Source organism: Rattus norvegicus, chromosome 19 (genome assembly GCF_036323735.1).
Source record: "Rattus norvegicus strain BN/NHsdMcwi chromosome 19, GRCr8, whole genome shotgun sequence".
Classification (NCBI taxonomy): domain Eukaryota; kingdom Metazoa; phylum Chordata; class Mammalia; order Rodentia; family Muridae; genus Rattus; species Rattus norvegicus.
In genome coordinates, this window is record NC_086037.1 from 26,897,304 (window position 1) to 26,918,460 (window position 21,157).

A 21,157-nucleotide genomic window follows, 5' to 3' on the forward strand; every position below is an offset into this window, starting at 1 on the left:
CATGTTGCAACCTTCCATGCAGGCTATTTCTTGATGTGATTTCAAGCACCTGCACATAATAAGACAGGAGAACATTTTGACTGCATATTCAAACTGGTATTATTTCTCAGGAATTTTTAATGGCTAATATTGGTGAAGGAGGATAATTTGAGTTAGGATGAGACATTTTTGGGCAGGATTTGGAAGGAAACGTTCATTTAGATGCATAGGAATTACTAAGGTTTTTATAATCAAGCCTTGAGGGAAATTTGGATTTGGAAGCAGGAGATGCTCAGTGGCTCTGCCCCGGGAAAGTCTCCTGGAAATGGCACCTCTGCTTATGCTCAGTACAGGGAGAACATTAGCAGGGAGGCAAAGTCTGCTCCCCATGACATCAGCTGTCCCTTCTTGGACATTCTATTGTCTCCTAGAGAGTTCTTGGCGTCCTCTGCTATGTCACCAATGTTGTAGTGACAACCAGTGCCCTAGTTTCTCTCAGTCCGAGTCTGGCAGATACACCCTAAGACATGTTTTCCAGTCTTAGAAGTGTTTTGGGAGGGGGGATGTCGATTGTGGAGAGACTAGGGTGAAGGAGTCTGACCTTTCCTCTCAACGAAATGATGGACAAAGAAAGTGGTTCTGGGAAATGTGGAGTAAGTTCTGGGCAGTGTCTTTTGAGCTTTCTGTGGAGGCGGGGGGGGGGAGGGGTAGTGGGGGTCCTGCAAGCTTAAGCTGACCTTTCTAGCAATTGGCCACAACAACTGGAGCATCTGCAAAGGAATTGAAATTCCATGAATATCACAATTCCTGAAAGTCATGGATTTCAGAACATTAATTTTCCCATCCCCAAAGAAAGGATATGGTAAGGCCAATGCTACTCTTCTGTGAACTTCTGGCCTTTACTTTTAAAGTTGATTTGTGGCTTGTTTTTTGTTTGTTTATTTATTTATTTAGTGGGTAATATTATTTATTGCCAAAGTCAAACATCTGGGTTACATCCTGGGACCCAAATGACAGAAGGAGAGAAATGGCTCCTGAAAGTTGTTTGGTCATGTGCTGCACACACACACACACACTCACACACACACACACACACACACACACAGACACACACACACTCACACACACACATTCACACACACACACTCACACACATACACACTCACATTCACACTCACACTCACATACACACAGACACACACATACACTCACACACACACACTCATACACACACACATTCACACACACACTCATACTCATACTCACACTCACACTCATACACACACAAACTTTAAAACAAAAGTAATTTTTCTTACAGTCTGATATAATTGGTTCTAATAAAAAGACAGCCTGAGTGTAGTTACTATGTAATTAAATAGTACTCATGCTCTCAGGCAAAGAGTTTAAAGTTTATAGGTACCTAATAAACTAGCATTGGGACATATGAAGAACATTTAAATGTTCAGCTGAAATACAACGAATAGCTAATTTAATTTGTTAAAAGTGAAAGCATACATAATTCTGAAGGTTTTTATACTAGTTTTATTATACATATAACTATGAAACAGAAAACATACATATTTGATCAATGAAATGAGGAAGATTGATTTAATGAACAGAAACATGGATGGTACTTCAAAATTTCCGTGATTACATATTATCTATTTTATTCCCTCCACAATAGCAAGAAACGGACATTATTATTTATGCAACATTACAGATACATAAACCGAGAAAATATTAATTGTTTGGCCTGCTTTTCTGAGCTTCCTTAAAGATATAGTTAATTGACAGAGCTGTGGTTTAAAATTAGGGTACATATTCTTCTGTTTTGAATGTGTGCCTTTTCTTTCTATTTTTTTCTCCATCTTTATTAAATTGGGTATTTCTTATTTACATTTCAATTGTTATTACCTTTCTGGGTTTCCAGGCAAACATCCCCCTAACCCCCTCCCCTTCTCTATGGGTGTTCCCCTCCCCATCCTCCCCCCATTACCACCCTCCCCCCAACAATCCCTTTCACTGGGGGTTCAGTCTTGGCAGGACCAAGGGCTTCCCTTTTATTTCTAGTGGGTGCTGCTCTCCCTGCTCCGTGGGAAGTGGATGGGGGGAAGGCCCGGGCCTGAGGTGAGTTGGAACTGGGGTAGAAAGGCATAGGGTCTCCTAGGTGAGAATGCCAAACCACCACTGCTGCTGCAGCCACCATGGAGAAGCCCTTGTTCCTGCTGCAGGGAGGAGAGTCTGGTGCCCACAAGATGGCTGAAGGGGAGCTGAGAGTAGACAGCTTCATCACCCGCCTGCTGGACGTATGAGGATATCGTCCGGGAAAAATTGTGCAGATGACTGAAGCAGAAGTCCGAGGGCTGTGTATCACGTCTCGTGAAATCTTTCTTAGCCAGCCAACAGCTGTGAACACAGGTTTCTTTTGGAGAGCAGGCCTGTGCAGGCCCAGAACCTAGGTGGGACAGTTCAAGCTACCCTTTTTCCATGGCCAATCTCAGATCATATTCAGAAAGTATTTCTTGGGCTAAGGAGATGGCTTAGTGGTTAAGAGCACTGACAGCTCTTCCAGAGGTCCTGAGTTCAAATCCCAGCAACCACATGGTGGCTCACAACCATCTGTAATGAGATATGATGCCCTCTTCTGGTGTGTCTGATGACAGTCACGGTGGACTTGTATATAATAAATAAATAAATAAATAAATAAATAAATAAATCTTTAAAAAATAGAGTATTTCTTCCAGGTGATGGATTTCCAATTTATGGAATTGAACTAACTTACTGATGGTGGAAGTGACACAGAGAGTTAAAGTACAGAAGGAATAATCCAGAATGTCCACCAACAGTTGCTGTCACACCAGGACTTTTAAAATCTCAGCTGCTAGAGAAGCAATGTAGTCTTTGGTCATTCTGAAGCTTAGGTCTTCTAGTCATTATACGCTGACCATGACACAAAAAGAGTCATCTATATCAAAATAGAGAATAGTAACTAGATTCACACCACACTATCACATTACTACTGTATTTGAGGTTCTCAGTTAATATCTAAGAACCTGGAAGAGGCCTGGGTCTTGCTACACATACTCATAATTTATGTCCCCATTGTCAGCTGAGAGTCTTCATACAGCCTGCTCTGTAATTTTGTAGAAGATTAATAGTGTTCTAGTGAGCACAATGTGATTAGGAAATCGGGGGATCCCAGGAGCCTCTCTGACTTCTAGCCCTCCATGCACTGTCAGATGCAGCCAGAAGACAAGGGGCTGTCGGTTCCAGGACTCTCCACATCCCTGCTGGGGTGCCATGCCCAGCCTGGAGAGTGAGGGTCGGTCCTGCTGTCCCCAGTCCCTCATGCCCAGAGCCTATCCACTGGCTGGCTGGGCTTGGCTTTCCTGTGCCTGGCCCTCCTTTGCCCATCCCTGCCCTGCCTTGCCCTGCCCTGTTGACTCTCACTACTTAGGCCAAAGAATTTGAGATTTGGGCTCCCTGGCCCTGCACTCAGAGCCTCTGGGAAGCAAGGAGACCCAAAGGGACAGACCCCAGGCCTGGCCCTGGATTCCTGCATCTCCCCCTACCCAGAGGTGTATTCCACAGTTCTCCACTCCAAGTTTAGTTTCAGGGACCCCAGCAGGTGGCGTTCTTTGCTGAGCCTCACATGTGAGCCTGGGATAGTGGTGGGATGTAAAGTGCTGGAAGTCTTTCAGAAAATTCAGGCTTTTCTCAAACTCTCTGACCATCCAGTGCCCTCCCTGGTTCACCCACCCCGTGGAAGGTGGGAATCCACTTTTCGATGTCCTGTGTGACTTTCCCTGCAGACTGGGCTCTCCTGCAGGAGATGCTTTCACATGCTTCTTTAAAAGCACCTGTTCCTCAGACTTAGATCAGCTGTGAAAACAGGCTTCTTCAAGTCAGTGTGCGAGCTCCCCCTCCCAGCTCAGAGCTGCAACACCATAGGATCCTCCAGCCCCAGTGCTGGGTGAGTCCCCCAAAGGACTTAGAGCAAAGTGCCCCTTCTGAGAAGTGACCTTAGAACAGAAGGTTCAGAAGTGACAGTCAACCCCAAAGTGCTTCTTCCAGGAGAAAGCAACCAGCTGTCCCTTTGAAACAGTGATGGCTCCCACATGACCCAGTTCTGTGATTGGAGAAGATTTTCTGGTACTTTGTTGCCCAGTCACAGTGGGGATACATTCTTGATCCATGCTCATTCCTACAAGAAAAGGTCCTCCTCCCCACCCAGGCCTTGAGGTGAACCCAGGTACTTAAAGATCAACGGACCAGAGAGAACAGAATGCAGTCCAGGGGAGAGGAGAGGCCAGAATGATCTTAAAGCAGAGAAAAGCCCCATATCGGCCATCTAACAACTTTAGGGTTTGTGCATATTGTGTACTTCAGAACCTTAAGGTCACATTTTCTGATAACACTTTTAGGAGAAGCAGAAGTCTACTGTGGGTGGGATTGTCCCAGGCAGGTAGGGGATCTGACTCTGCAGGCCTGGCCACCCTCTGTGTTCTCCTGAAAATAATTGTTGGTCAGCTGTCAATCTGAAGTGAGAATTTTTTTTAAATTTATTTAATACTTAATAATAATTCTTTGGTTTCCGGGCAAACATCCCCTCCCCCCTCCCCTTCCTTATGGGTGTTCCCCTCCCAACCCTCCCCCCATTGCCACCCTCCCCCCAACAGTCTAGTTCACTGGGGGTTCAGTCTTAGCAGGACCCAGGGCTTCCCCTTCCACTGGTGCTCTTACTAGGATATTCATTGCTACCTATGAGGTCAGAGTCCAGGGTCAGTCCATGTATAGTCTTTAGGTAGTGGCTTAGTCCCTGGAAGCTCTGGTTGCTTGGCGTTGTTGTACATATGGGGTCTCGAGCCCCTTCAAGCTCTTCCAGTTCTTTCTCTGATTCCTTCAACAGGGGTCCTATTCTCAGTTCAGTGGTTTGCTGCTGGCATTCGCCTCTGTATTTGTTGTATTCTGGCTGTGTCTCTCAGGAGAGATATACATCCGGCTCCTGTCAGTCTGCACTTCTTTGCTTCATCCATCTTGTCTAATTGGGTGGCTGTATATGTATGGGCTACATGTGGGGCAGGCTCTGAATGGGTGTTCCTTCAGTCTCTGTTTTAATCTTTGCCTCTCTCTTCCCTGCCAAGGGTATTCTTGTTCCCCTTTTAGAGAAGGAGTGAAGCATTCACATTTTGATCATCCGTCTTGAGTTTCATTTGCTCTAGGCATCTAGGGTAATTCAAGCATTTGGGCTAATAGCCACTTATCAGTGAGTGCATACCATGTATGTCTTTCTGTGATTGGGTTACCTCACTCAGGATGATATTTTCCAGTTCCAGTGAGAATTGTTTTTTGTCAACTCAAACGGATGATATTTCAAGTCTCACACACTATGTGACTTTACACACAGGGGACTTGAACTTACTTCTAGAGAAGTGACTATGGGCCGTCAGAGGGAAACCATTCTTGACTTTAGCATTCTGTCTGTATAACAGTCTACAGGGACTGGCTTCCTGGACAGACATGTTCAAGCAGACTCACATTGTTATGGGGAAAACCTGAGGCAAGAAATGTCCTGGGGACAGTGATTTCAGATTGTGCCTTTAGCCGGGAATCTCTGTTGTCATTAAGGCCTGCTAAATCATGTAACTAGTTCAGGGCATCTCTGCTCTAACAACTGTTCCGGGTTCTCCTGAGAAGAAGGCCTTACTTTAAAAGTATTTCACAGAGCAATGTTTCTCAACCTGTGGGTCACGACCCCTTCCCAGGCCCTTTTTTTCTGATACTTTCCCTATCAGATATGTTGCATATTATGACTTACAAGAACAGCAATATTAGTTACAAAGTCATAATGAAATACTTTTATGGTGGGGGTGACCACAGCATGAAGTGCTGTATTAAAGCGTTTCATCATTAGGAGTGATTTGAGCCACTGCCATAGAAGCTGACACATGGGAGCAGACTCCTCATGTGAGTAGAGACCCATGGCAAGGGATACCGTGTCACACCCTAGAACCCAGAGATAGAATCTATCCCAGGAGTCTGTGGGTCACCTTGTCTTAAATTCTTCCAGGGTCAAGAATAGCATTGATCATCTCAGCAGAGTCAGCTTGCACAGCCACATCAGGCCCATGGCTTCCCTTTACAGAGAAGCATGTGGGTCTGAGTGACAGCCAGTGAGACTGAGGGGACCCTGATACTCATTTGCTTTGAGCTGTGGTTTCTTCACCTGTAAAATGGACGTGTTTCTGCTGAATTGGGTTGTTGTGGAGATTAACAGAACATACAACCTGCTCAGTGTCTGCCTGGCATGGACCCTGCTGGTTAAATGGAAGCTGTCGATGGTGATGCATTTAAAAGAAGAATCTCTAGCCCCATAGTGTTAGATGCCGGGTTGTGGGGAGCGGGTGTGGGGGCAATCCCAAGATGGCGCCCGGGACAGCTGCCAAGTCTTATGACTAGCACCTGACTTCCTCATACAACCAAAAGTAAGCCACGCCCATCGTGAGAGCTGCGCAGGCGCACCATGACACAAGATCAGGCCATTTGGCGTGGACCTATGAACTGAGACTATGTAGACTGGACTGATGGGGCGTCGTTACTGGTTTTTTAGTAGGGAGTGTCCTTGGGGGTAGGAGATTGCTGCTTGCATGCAGAAAGAAAGGTTCCTGAATAAACTGCTTTGAGAAGAACTTCGTGGTGTCTCTCCTATCTGCAGGACGGAGACGGAGACGACACCGGTGCCATACAGGTATTGTAAGCATTTTGTGACTCTACGACCACCACAGATTAAAACCGAAGGCTCTTGTTTTAAATTAAAAAAAAAAAAGAATCAAGTATAAATTACTAATATGAAAAAATCATAGTCAGAATTGAGGTAATTCCTGTGAAGACATTTAGTTTTTCATTATTTTCTCCTTGAGGACTTCTCAAGTGTCTTTCCAAAATGTGATGGCCACACAAATGGTTCCCAGCGGGTGTGATCTCTCTGTCCATGGGCCTTCCCAAAAGCTGCAGAGCCAATGTGTTGTTTTACAACACAAAATTCCAGACATTAAGTTTACCAATGAAGTCTCAGGAATCAGATGCTGAAGTCAAGTAAAGCTCCCAACTATCCTTCCTAATTCACTGACCTCTCAGAAGAAGAGCATTCTTGTTCCCTCTGCACACTTTCTTAAAAATCCTTCAATTCAAAGACTTTCCATTGCATTAGTCATCTTCATTTCCTTTCAAGATATACCTTGATCTCCTCTGGACCTAAGTGCACGTTTTACCTTTGCAATGAAGGTGTGTGGTAGGTGAGTCATATGGTAATAAAGTCCATGTTTGCAGTAAACAAACAACTTTTTCTTTAAATGTCTGTGCCATGGCAATGCTATACCACACACTAGTTTTTCACTAAATAATACATTCATAGAGATCACCGTGTGATCTAATATTTTGTAACATAACTTAGTAATGTTCTCTCTATTATAGAAATCAAGTTCTCTCATGTGTATTCTGGTCTTTTTTCTGTCCTGTCTGAGTACATCATCATGGGAATCCCAAGGAACATCAAACCTGGGCTTTTGAAACTGTTGCATGTGGCCAACCGGGAACCAAAACCACCCAGGAGACTACTGATACTTGACACACATCAATTCCCCTCCCTATTTTCATATAGTTTATGGGAAGAGGTCACCATTGCCTGCATTCCTCTTCAGAAGCTGCATTTACCACTCTGGACAGTGCTATAGCACAGGGTCACATATCCAGTTCCACCCTGAGACCTGGTGATAAAGAATGTCCATCCTGGGACTAAACTCATGCTGCCATGTAGGGCTACATTTTTCCTTTAAAACAGAAGGATGTGTGGTGGTGGTGGCACAGGCCTTTGATCCTAACACTTGGGAGGCAGAGGCAGACAGATCTCTGTGAATTCTAGGCCAGCTCCCTCTACAGAGCTAGTTCCAGGTCAGCTACACAAAAAAAACCCTTTTTCCAAGAGTAAAACAAAGAAAGATAAAGAAAGAAAGAAAGAAAGAAAGAAAGAAAGAAAGAAGGAATTTATATTTTGTATACAATGAGATGCCTGCCTGTTTATGCCTGAACCATCATGGTAACTATAACTCTTGTCACATCTGCATTAATTCAAATACTGAAGGCCAAATGGTTGAATCTTAATGACAATACAATGGGGGGGGGTGCTGAAGAGATGGTTGGTTTAGTGGCTAAGAGCAGAAGACCAGGGTTCAGTTCCCAGTGCCCACATGGTGGCTCCTATTAGCCTGTAATTGCAGTTCAATGGAATCGTTCTGGACTTCATGGGCACCAGACATACCATATGGTGCACAAGCATTTATTAGGTGAAACACTCAGGCACATAAAATAAGTAAATAAAATATATGGTTAACAGACACTGTGATTCAGGAAGTTCTTAGTGACTTTGGTTATCATTTCTCTCTCCTGGAGACCTGTCTTCCTCATGCTCAGCCTCCCTGGCTTCGAGGACATTCCCTAGCTCTGTGGAGCATGAAGTACTCAACACCATAAGCCAAGCATTCCAAAGCCATCTGCACCTTCACTACTACACCTTCTCCATGGCTGTGTCTAAAGGGAGAGACTTGGAATCCCACAGATGCAAGGCCAAACCTGTTGGGCTATGTGAGCCCACCCACCCAATAGTCAGATCTACTCCTGTCCTTGGCTATGGCATGAGGCTCTTAAGACAAATTAATCTGAAGGATCTCAACAGCTATGCTGTTAGACTTCTCATTGCTCTGCCCGACCTACAAGCTCCTTTACTGGCTCAAATTCACACCCGAACTCCTCTCCTGCCTCAGCCACCATCAGCTCTTCTATTCCTCTCCACCTGTGCTCTGAATAATCCACACTAAGGTGGACGTTAACCTCTTGTGGACCTCCAGACGTATGCTTGTGATTACTCTTCATTGGCTGTTTTGTATGGGTAGGCGGGTTCTTCTAGTCTCATGCAGAACACTGCTCACACAGTTTGGATCTTACAACACCCTCTTGATTGAGAATCCTGACTCTTGATTGAGAATAATGACTGACTGGGCCTTCCATGCCTGAAGTCACCCTCTGTCTCCCAGTCCAAGATGAGAATCCCCACCCTAACCCCATGGTGTCCAGTTTCATCTCAGAAGCTAGGCTCTGCACTACTCAATATCATTTGGATCTCGGCCTCTAATTCTCTGTTAAATCGTTCCTCTCTTCTTTAAAACAAATTCATTTTGTTGTTTCTTTTTTGAGACAGGGTTTCTCTGTTTGGCCCTGGCTATTCTGACATGCTCTCTGTAGATCAGACTTGTCAGGAAGCCAGATATCTGCCTGCCTCGGCCTCTTAAGCACTGGGATTACTGGATTGTGCCAGCATGTTTAATTAAAAATTAATTAGTGGCAGTGCATGTTGGCACATGCCTTTAATTCCATCCGTTGGGAGGTAGAGGCATTGTGAGTTCCAGGACAGCCAGGGCTATAAATTAACACCTTGTCTCAAAGAAAACAAGCCAAAAATGAAACAAAAATGTTGCAATATGGTCTTAGGTATGTAACTGAGTCTGTTCTTGAACTCTGAATCCTCCCACTTTCACTCAGGTGCTAATCAGCAGGCTTCTGTCTTGACTTTCACTGCGCACTCAGGGCTGCCAGGACTGTTACCTCTCCCAGTGTAACTCCTGACTCTCTCATCAGCATCATCACAAAACTCCTGCTAAGAATTAAGGAAACCTGAATTCTAAGGAACATTCGGAGCTCCAGTATTTCCAAAGCTCACTCTAATACAGATGGATCCTATGCTGCAGTAAAATGGTCACAGCTGGAGGTCTTAATTCCAGGACTTGGGACAGAGGGGTTGGAGGATTTTGAACTCAAGGTTATTTTTCTGTTACATTGTTGCTCAAAGCGAGTTGGGCTGCTATAAGATACCCTGTCTCAAAACTATTCCAAACACACCTAAAATGAAACAGAGGAGTTTGAGTGGGCACAGATGGGAAAGCTCAGCACTTTATGGCTAAGCCACCTGCTGCCAGCACCAAAGTCCATGCACAGCCCCGATTCTGAGCTGCGTCTGGGACCCTGCTCAGGAGAATGCACCAAAGTAGCTCAGATCCAGGGCTTTTGGTCTAAGAGGAATTCAGGCAGTCACTCTTTGGATGCCAGTTCTCCAGCTCAACTGCCTGTCAGCCCAGGATCTGGTCTTAGTCATGGCTTGGCACCCCTAAATTCCTCCCAGCTGTGCTCTGAACTCACCCTGTGCCCCGTTCTGATGAATCTGCCATTCTCCATGGGAGTAGCCTCAAGAAGGTCCTCACATCTGAAGCACCACTCTGAGTGCACTAAATACTGCAGGGAAGGGGCGTGGCCAGCAGAGCACCCACCCCTTACAGCTGTAGAACATTTAGCTCTAGAGTGAGCACTGCTGTGCATTGTGGACCTTAAGCAGTATCCCAGCCTTGGCCTGGGAATAGCCATTGACACCCACACTTTCTGGAGTGACATTGTCTCCTGAGGATAGAGTCAGATCAAGAGCAGCAACTGATGTTCACGAGAGACAAACTTTCTTCACCACCTGCCCATGCTGGCCCTAGGATCTGGGCTTTTTGGGTGACATGAGTGCTGAGCCCCCCAGGTAGATGGGTTTTCAGGGGTCAGGTGGTTATTGTCACCAAAGGTATCCATAAGGATAAGTCATACTGTACTAATTCCCATATTAGATCCCTTCTCACAGGTCACAGACGCCGTGCTGGGTCCTAAATGTGGACCCAGGTTCCTGCACACTTTTGAGGAGACTGGTCAGGGCGCAGGCTTCATGACATTTTGTTTGAATTATTTTTGGGGGATTTTATTTTTACTGTTGGGGACAAACCTAGGGCTGCCATGTGCTGGGAAAAGGCTTTGCCACAGCTGTAGATCATCCCTAATTATAAACTCCTAAATTCTCCCAATCCTGGAACTTTCTAGGTCCCTCACATGATGCAACCTTTGGGGGATTCCTCACATAGAATCATGGGGTGGATTGCATCCCAGAGAGAGAAATGTTCCCCAGTGTCTGCCTGTGGCTGTGGTGATGAGAGTGCTGACCAGTGGATGGCAGGGCCCATGTGAAACCCTTTTGGTTTCCACTTGAGTGGAATCTTCACCATGCCTTTTTTTTTTTCTTGAAACACAGGTTGCCCTGGAACTTACAGTCTTCCATCACTCTGACTCAGTTTCCCATGATTGGGCTCACAGGCTTAAATTACTATGCCCATCTATGTTTTTTTTTTTTTTTTTGTATTTATAAATCTTCTAAAAGCCAGAAGGATATAGAATTTAAAATTTTGTGGTCCAAGGCATTTCCAACAGGGGATTCTTGACCTAGGAGTATCCAGACCAGTTTTTATTGTGTGGGTACTTCATTCCCATAACAGCTTATGCTTGACAAAGAGTTCCAAGGTGTGATGTCACTGGGCATCAGGCGGTGTCCCAAATAGCAGCACTGACTCAGGTTGTAATTTAGGCTGGAGAAACTTACTAGGACCCTGGTAATCCTAGCACCCTGGGGCCTTAGCTGTCCTTAATCAGATCTGGCTATGAATCAACTGCTCTTGAGGGTGGATTGGAATTCTAGTCACTGTGAGGCAGGAGCATTAGTATCCTACGGCCACTCTGGGCTCCATAGGAAGATCCTGTTTCAATAGTAAAAGGGGTCACCTGCGAGGTCTTACTGTCTTCCCTGAGGCCTTTCTGCTGGAGTTAGAATAGCTGTCTCACCAAGTTGAAGTAGAGGGCAGAATGTTGGTGCCTTCTATAGTGAGGACTAGTGACAGATAGTCTATGGAAATTCTAGAAAGATCTACAGGTATTTATGTCCTGTGCATGGGAATTGCTGGCTTCCCTGTGTCCTTTGCCTTTAATTTGCAGTGCATGGGGCACCTGGGAATGTCCCCAAACCAGGCTGCACACAGGGCTTGTCCCATGATTCTCACTTGCACCCAGTGCCTGCCTGATTGTCATAAGTCTGACAGAGCCACTGTATGCTCACCTGACACCTGCAGAGAGCACTATATGGGGCCCTACCGTCCCCACACTGCCCATCAGTGTCTACAATGTCCCTATATGGCACTGAGATGATCTAAGCTGCTTCCGGCCTATGTGCTGCATCAGAATCTGACCATTCCTAATTTCCTCCTCTCTCACCCACACTAGAAGCCCTGTACCCACACTAGCCCCAGCTGGCCTGTTGCCTACTGACATCTCATGGACTCTGCCCCAATCCCCTGCCCTGCCCTGCCCTGTCCCAATCCCCTGCCCAGCCTTGCCCAGCCCCAATGCCCTGCCCCAATGCCCTGTCCTGCCCCAGTGCCCTGCCCTGCCCTGCCCTGCCCTCACTCAGCTGACAATGTGGACATCTCAGGACAGTCACTGGACAATGGCTGACACACTTGTCTGAAGACTGGAAATGTTTCTCGATCTTGGAGAGGAAAGAAGGACCCTCCCACTACACTGTCCTCTAAGGAAGTTTGTTCAGGTGAGGGATGACAGGGACTGTTTTGTCTCACGTCACACATGTCAGTAGAAAATATCCTAGGTATTGGATGGCGCTGTTAGCATTAACAGAACAAAGCCCATAGTGTTGGGAAGGATAATACATTATGAGTAGGATTAGAAAACCCCAAGCCTCTTCCAGGTTCTAGGAGAGCAAAAAAAAAAAAAAATACCATGAAATACAGCATTAATGTGATAGTTTGGTTAAATCTAGTTACTAGTTTCTATTGTGATACCTATTGTCAGTGTCTGAGCCGACAGTGTGTGAATATCGGGTGTAGGTTTGTGGGGTTGAAAGAAAACACGTACACGGGTCACCCCTTTTTAGCCAGTGCCACCAAGGCTTTACTGAGATCTCCTTATATACCAGAGGCAAAAGCTGTGGAAAAACAACAAGGCAGGTGAAAATCCACAACCAGGAAAATAGGACAAGTCTGTGTGGTGAAAGTTCCAGCCCAATCAGGGGCATAAACAGCTTCTTAAAAACAAGAAGCAGGAAAGCTCAGTGGGGAGGAAGGGTGCCATGGAAAATCCCAGCCCCAAATCAGGGGCTAAGAGCAGCTGTCAAAGGTGTAAACAATTTCTTGCTATAGCAGGCTGAAAGGCTCAGCGAGGGGGGAGGGAAACACCAAGGTAGGGCCCAACAGGAGTCTTCACTGGTGGCTCTAATGTTTCACTTTCCTTTGCCAACTGGCCTCCACACTGTTTCTAGCACCATAATGATTTCAAGTCTTCCTCATAAGGAATTTTGTGGCAACCGTTGAATGCTAAGCACAAGGCTTCATGGGTGTTCCCCTAACACACACCCATGTTGCAACCTTCCATGCAGGCTATTTCTTGATGTGATTTCAAGCACCTGTACATAATAAGACAGGAGAACATTTTGACTGCATATTCAAACTGGTATTATTTCTCAGGAATTTTTAATGGCTAATATTGGTGAAGGAGGATAATTTGAGTTAGGATGAGACATTTTTGGGCAGGATTTGGAAGGAAACATTCATTTAGATGCATAGGAATTACTAAGGTTTTTATAATCAAGCCTAGAGGAAAATTTGGCTTTGGAGAAGGAGATGCTCAGTGGCTCTGCCCCAGGAAAGTCTCCTGGAAAGGGCACCTCAGCTTATGCTCAGTACAGGGAGAACATTAGCAGGGAGGCAAAGTCTGCTCCCCATGACATCAGCTGTCCCTTCTTGGACATTCTATTGTCTCCTACAGAGTTCTTGGCGTCCTCTGTCACCAATGTTGTAGTGACAACCAGTGCCCTAGTTTGTCTCAGTCCGAGTCTGGCAGATACATCCTAAGACATGTTTTCCAGTCTTAGAAGTGTTTTGGGAGGGGGGAATGTCGATTGTGGAGAGACTAGGGTGAAGGAGTCTGACCTTTCGTCTCAAAGAAATGATGGACAAAGAAAGTGGTTCTGGGGAATGTGGAGTAAGTTCTGGGCAGTGTCTTTTGAGCTTTCTGTGGAGGTGGGGTGGGGGGAGGGATGGTGGGGGTCCTGCAAGCTTAAGCTGACCTTTCTAGCAATTGGCCACAACAACTGGAGCATCTGCAAAGGAATTGAATTTCCATGAATATCACAATTCCTGAAAGTCATGGATTTCAGAACATTAATTTTCCCATCCCCAAAGAAAGGATATGGTAAGGCCAATGCTACTATTCTGTGAACTTCTGGCCTTTACTTTTAAAGTTGATTTGTGGCTTGTTTTTTGTTTGTTTATTTATTTATTTAGTGGGTAATATTATTTATTGCCAAAGTCAAACATCTGGGTTACATCCTGGGACCCACATGACAGAAGGAGAGAAATGGCTCCTGAAAGTTGTTTGGTCATGTGCTGCACACACACACACACACACACACACAAACACACATACACACACACACACACAAACACACATACACACACACACACAGACACTCATACTCATACTCTCACTCATACACACACAAACTTTAAAGCAATAGTAATTTTTCTTAATAGCTTCTCGGCCTTTTGGCTAAGATCAAGTGTAGTAATTTTTCTTAGAGTCTGATATAATTGGTTCTAATACAAAGACAGCCTGAGTGTAGTTACTATATAATTAAATAATACTCATGCTCTTAGGCAAAGAGTTTAAAGTTTATAGGTACCTAATAAACTCGCATTGGGACATATAAAGAACATTTAAATGTTCAGCAGAAATACACAGAACAACTAATTTAATTTGTTAAAAGTGAAAGCTTATACAATTCTGAAGGTTTTTATGCTGGTTTTATTATACATGTAACTATGAAAAGAAAACATACATACTTGATCAATGAAATGAGGAAGAGTGATTTAATGAACAGAAAAGTGGATGGTACTTCAAAATTTCCATGATTACATATTATCTATTTAATTCCCTCCACAATAGCAAGAAACGGACATTATTATTTATGCGACATTACAGATACATAAACCGAGAAAATATTGTTTGGCCTGATTTTCTGAGCTTTTTAAAGGTTTAGTTAATTGACAGAGCTGTGCTTTAAAATTAGGGTCCATATTCTTCTGTTTTAAATGTGTGACACTTTTCTCTTTTTTTCTCCATCTTTATTAAATTCGGTATTTCTTATTTATATTTCAATTGTTATTACCTTTCTGGGTTTCCAGGCAAACATCCCCCTAACCCGTTCCCCCTCCCCTTCTCTATGGGTGTTCCCCTCCCCATCCTCCTCCCATTGCCACCCTCCCCCCAACAATCCCTTTCACTGTGGGTTCACTCTTGGCAGGACCAAGGGCTTCCCCTTTTATTTCTAGTGGGTGCTGCTCTCCCTGCTCCATGGGAAGTGGATTGGGGGAAGGCCTGGGCCTGAGGTCAGTTGTAACTGAGGTAGAAATGCATAGGGCCTCCTAGGTGAGAATGCCAAACCACCACTGCTGCTGCAGCCACCATGGAGAAGCCCTTGTTCCTGCTGCAGGGAGGAGAGTCTGGTGCCCACAAGATGGCTGAAGGGGAGCTGAGAGTGGACAGCTTCATCACCGGCCTGCTGGAGGTATGAGGATATCGTCCGGGAAAAATTGTGTAGATGACTGAAGCAGAAGTCCGAGGGCTGTGTATCACGTCTCGTGAAATCTTTCTTAGCCAGCCAACAGCTGTGAACACAGGTTTCTTTTGGAGAGCAGGCCTGTGCAGGCCCAGAACCTAGGTGGGACAGTTCAAGCTACCCTTTTTCCATGGCCAATCTCAGATCATATTCAGAAAGTATTTCTTGGGCTAAAGAGATGGCTTAGTGGTTAAGAGCACTGACAGCTCTTCCAGAGGTCCTGAGTTCAAATCCCAGCAACCACATGGTGGCTCACAACCATCTGTAATGAGATCTGATGCCCTCTTCTGGTGTGTCTGAAGACAATCACGGTGTACTTGTATATAATAAATAAATAAATAAATAAATAAATAAATAAATAAATAAATCTTTAAAAAAAAAGAGTATTTCTTCCAGGTGATGGATTTCCAATTTATGGAATTGAACTAACTTACTGATGGTGGAAGTGACACAGAGAGTTAAAGTACAGAAGGAATAATCCAGAATATCCACCAACAGTTGCTGTCACACCAGGACTTTTAAAAGCTCAGCTGCTAGAGAAGCAATGTAGTCTTTGGTTATTCTCAAGCTTAGGTCTTCTAGTCATTATAAGCGGACCATGACACAAAAAGAGTCATCTATATCAAAATAGAGAATAGTAACTAGATTCACACCACACTATCACATTACTACTGTATTTGAGGTTCTCAGTTAATATCCAAGAACCTGGAAGAGGCCTGGGCCTTGCTACACATACTCATAATTTATGTCCCCATTGTCAGCTGAGATTCTTCATGCAGCCTGGGGTCAAGGAGGTCATCCCACAAAGCACAAAACACCCATCTCAGATTAACATGTATGGTTTATTGAATCCAAAACATCCATGAATTTCAGGACACAATTAAATGTTGAAACCTAAGGATAATAGATAGAGAAGAGAATTAAGATTTCTAGTTCATAGATCCAGTAAACACATTCAACAAATCATAGCAGCAAACTTCCATAAGGTAAAGAAAGAAAAGGCCATAAAGGTACAACAAGCCTACATGACATCAAACTAATTGTACCAGAAAAATTCCTCCATTCACATAATAATTAAAACGCTAAATGCACAGATCAAGAAAGAACATTAAAAGGGGTAAGGTATAAATATCTAGTAACAAATAAATTCAGACGTATCTGAATTACACCAGACTTCTCAACAGAGATTCTAAAAGTCAGAAAATCTTGGGCAGATGTAATGCAGACACAGGCTCCTATATCCAGCATAATCCTCAATCACCATAAAAGGAGGAACCAGGATATTTCATGACAAAACCAAATTTAAACAATTCTTTTCTGTAAGAAAGCACAACTGAGGCTAATAGGAGGAAAACTCCAAGACAATGAACTAAACTATACCCAAGAAAAACCAAGAAATTAATCTTCTCTCAATAATTAAAAAAAAGAGAAGCACACAAACATAATTTCACCTATAACCAGAAAAAGAAGAGAAAGCAGCAATCATTGGCTTTAATATCTGACCAGATCCTCTTTCCCTAATCCCCAAGCTCCCAGGGGCCAAACTGCCAGCCAAAGTGTATGCAAGGATGCTCTATGGTTCAAGGTGAGGCCTGTTGCCCACCAAAGGCAGATCCTAGAGGTGTGAGGTGGGAATGGATATGTGTGGGTGCAGGAGCACTGTCACATAGGCAAAGCTGAGCAGAAATGGGATTTAAATTTGATGAGGGGAGTGTGGAAAGCAGGACAACAGTTGAAATGTAAATAAATAAAATAACCAATTAATACAAAATAGCCAAAAATAAAATAACAAGTAAAAAGGTAAATGAAAATTAAACCAAACCAAACAAACAAACAAACAAACACCCCTGTAGTGTATTGGCCTAATGCTGCTTGTATTTTAATGCTAATTTGTAGAACTTGAGACTGGTTAACCCCAAATAACTGACCCTGCTCCCAGTTAACTGGGATTATAAAGAAGCCAACAGCCAACAGCTGCACAGCAGAGAGATGGGGGAGGGGAGCTTTGAGGGCTTTGCTAGAGAGGATCATGAGGAGGGAAGAAGGAAGAAGAAGCTGCCATAGAATAAAGGAATAACATGTGTGATGGAGAGGAGAGAGGAAGAATACTGCAGCCATGGTTAAGGGAGAGGAGTGCCTAGTCCTGAGGGCTGTCCAAGTGGAACGAAAACAGCCAAGATGCTACACAACCTGTAAGAGTTAGCTTTATTGTTTGGAAAGTAGATCTGGTACCATGGAGGGCAGGCAGCTGCACAGCTACTGTGCTGACTAATGCACACTAAAAATAAATTTAACACAATATGAGTTACCAGTAAGACAGCTCTGTAGAGGATCCTAAAAGGATTACTTTAGTTTGAAAGGAAGGACAAAATACCAGAGAACACAGGGGATAAATTAATAAAACTAGGAAAGTTAATCAAAGAAGACTGTGAAAACCACAAAAATTAACAAAATGACAAAATTTAATACATAGGTTTAAATAATAATTACATATCACTAAACTCAATATCTAGGGTGGTGGGGCATGAATTCTGCCATGGTCTGAACTCAGAAAGGTGGGGTTGGGAGAAACATGTCTGGTTAAATAGTCCACCCACCTTGTGTCAATGTGATTTAATCTAAGGACAAAGAAGTGGAGCATCTCTCACGGCTTTCTTCTAACCCCTTGAAAGGATCACTGGGGTGTGGCCTCAGTACTTCATACTTCTTGCTGGGTCAGCGAAACACAAGGAAGCTTGAGATTGTCATAGCACAGTATTAGGCTAGATATACTGAGTAGATGATACTAAGTTGTTCAGATGGTGATACCCATTTGCATGTGTTCTTAATGTGGACCTAAGGAAAGAGAGATCAAGGTCCTTAGAATAGAAGGAACATTCCCAGTCCTTTTCTACCATTCCAGACTGAAAGGCTGGTAGGGAGAAAGTGGTAAATAAGAAAGAATTAATAGATGATGCTTTGAATGAAGGGTTGGTTTTTGTGCTGGTTTTAGACAGGGTCTCAAGTATCCCATGTTGCCCTCTCCCTGGCTGGCCCGGTTCACTTTGAAGTCAGTGCTTCCATTTCCAATAGACAGTCTTACAAGAGGGGCCTCCGAGGTCTCTGAGGACAGCATTAGCCATTGACAGTTGAGGTGTGCAACCCACAACTATAGTTTTAGCCACTTTGTTCCACGTCTACCAGCTATTTCAGATTGTTGCTGTTCTATGCCTGACAATCAAGGACACAGAAAAATAACCTGATAGAGAGCAAGGACATGGTGATCACTTCCTTGCCTCTGCTGTATGTTCTGGATGAGGTTTGTTAAAATTCCAATATTGCAGAAAGCTTTATATAGGGCCCATCACATTAAGGGTCATTATGCACTGTTTCATCTAAAATGGCCTAATCAGAACTGACCGCCAGACAACACTTCCTGCGAAGTTCCTATGAGAAGCTTAAGTTTTTTGTGTTTTTTCTCCTTCCTTCCTTCCTTCCTTCCTTCCTTCCTTCCTTTCTTTCTTTCTTTCTTTCTTTCTTTCTTTCTTTCTTTCTTTCTTTCTTTCTTTCTTTCGCTTTATAGGTTTAGAGGAATGTATTTTGGGCCACGGATCTGCCCCTAGTATCCTAGCTATGGATGTGATCAATCAGTGTTAGTGTGTGCATTCAATAAAATGTCCATTTTTGACTAAGGTAGATGCTTCTGTGTTTTGTGGGGTGACCCATTGTCAATGTCTAGTGAGTTGGGGCCCTGGGTATGGTCGCATACCACCAGGACACAGGGGGTGCAGAGCAAAGGCAGAAGAAACTGCACGCAGTTGCAAGCTTTATTAATCCTTATTAAGCTAAGAATATGCATTACTACAATTTTCATTGTGTCAAGATACCATAAGATCATTATTCCCAGGATACCAGGAACAATGAGGGAAGATTAAACAAAGAAAGACGAATAAACGAAAGCTTCTTCTAAAAATATTCATATAACAAATAACCTCTCTTATTATAATCAAAATATACTCACCATTACCAAGAGAGCGTTAGAACCACTTCCACAGAAACGAGACACAGCAGAACATAATTTAAGGCCAAGTGAGAAAAACATTTTCTTCTCCAGGGCGGCATTCCAGCCCCTACTTGAATCTGTCACCAGGCCTTTCTTGACCCTACCTGGGAGCTGCATCTCTATGTCTTAACAATTCCTTCTTTTTTCTTTTGTTTTAAAGTAACACTTTACATAACATAGCTAAAGGTCCTTGTAGGGGTTTAGTCATGTAAAAATAAAGCAACATAATACATAATGTACATAAGATTATGGCAAAACTAGCTCCTCCCATGCTATGGAAAATCCTTTGAAGCCAAGCCTTGGGATCTAATCCTGTCAATTGATCAGCCAATAATTTCGCTATTTCCATAGGGGTAGTATCTTCTTGCTGTTTACCAAAAGACATTCGAACATCGTATTTCAAGGCATTAATTACTTTTGAAGCACTTTCATTACCCTCTAAATAGGCTTGAATTAACTTCCAATCATGTTCTGTGTCATTATCCACATATTTACTAACACATAAGTAGTAGGATTTCATCATGATAAGCAATATAAGCCCGACAACTGGCATTGGCCGCAGCAGAAGAAACCATGAGTAAAACACACATTGCTAAGAATAAGTGCTCAGCAGTAAAGGGCTTTCCTGAAGGGGACAAAATTATTCCTTTCAGTGCTTAATCGCTTCACCTGACCCCACATAGGTAATAGGGTTGTCACTGCACGGATCCTTATCCATTGGTGTTTGTGGACACTAAGAGAAGCCAGGGCCTCAGTAATGGAGGACACCTCCTCATCTCCTGAGAACATCCATCAGGAGAAAATGTAGCTGGTTTAACTGGATTCCTTTGAGGGTAGGGAGCAGTTCTTATTATTCTGTGCTTGGATCCATCTCCCGGGTAATCAGAATAGTCTCCCATCCTGTAATGAGACAAAACCCTCTCCCCTATATACAATGATGTCCCTTCCTGCCATTCAGCATCCCGGGCAATTTTTATCCATACTGTCTGTTCCATGCCTTCTGGGGGGAAGTTCAACAAAGTGTCTATCGGCTCTTGATATAACTTCACCTTGTGGTAAATTAAGAAATTTAATAATGTATAATGCTTGTGCCAATATAGCTCTGGGACTGGTCTGCAAACTCCATTCATGTTGCATAAGGCCATCTCTTTTCCCCCTTTTTAATTTTATACTTTGTCATTTCAGGGTATGGTGAATTCTTTCAACAAAAGCTTGTCCTTGTGTATTGTGTTCTGTACCAGTAATATGTACAATATGATATCATTGACAAAATTCTTTATATTGATAAGAAATATATGTTGGTCCATTATCAATTTTAATTTTAGAAGGCAGTCCCATAACAGCAAAAGTTTCCAATAGATGCTGTATAACATGAGCAGTGCGTACTCCTGGCAATGGTGTAGCCCACACAAATTTTGAAAAATTATCTATGCTTACATCTATATGTGAAAGGCGACCAAACTCAGAAATATGGGTTATATCGATCTGACACGATGTATTAAGTTGCATCCTTCTGGGATTAATTTGAGATGGAATACATT

The 21,157-nt window shown here is 43.6% G+C and overlaps 1 non-coding gene across 1 annotated transcript; it reads left to right on the forward strand.

Moving 5' to 3' along the window:
- The first annotated feature begins 14,485 nt into the window (after positions 1 to 14,485).
- Positions 14,486 to 14,673, forward strand: LOC134483721 (U2 spliceosomal RNA). The gene has a single exon (XR_010060604.1). It is a non-coding gene; the product is annotated as a U2 spliceosomal RNA (small nuclear RNA).
- The last annotated feature ends 6,484 nt before the right edge of the window (positions 14,674 to 21,157 follow it).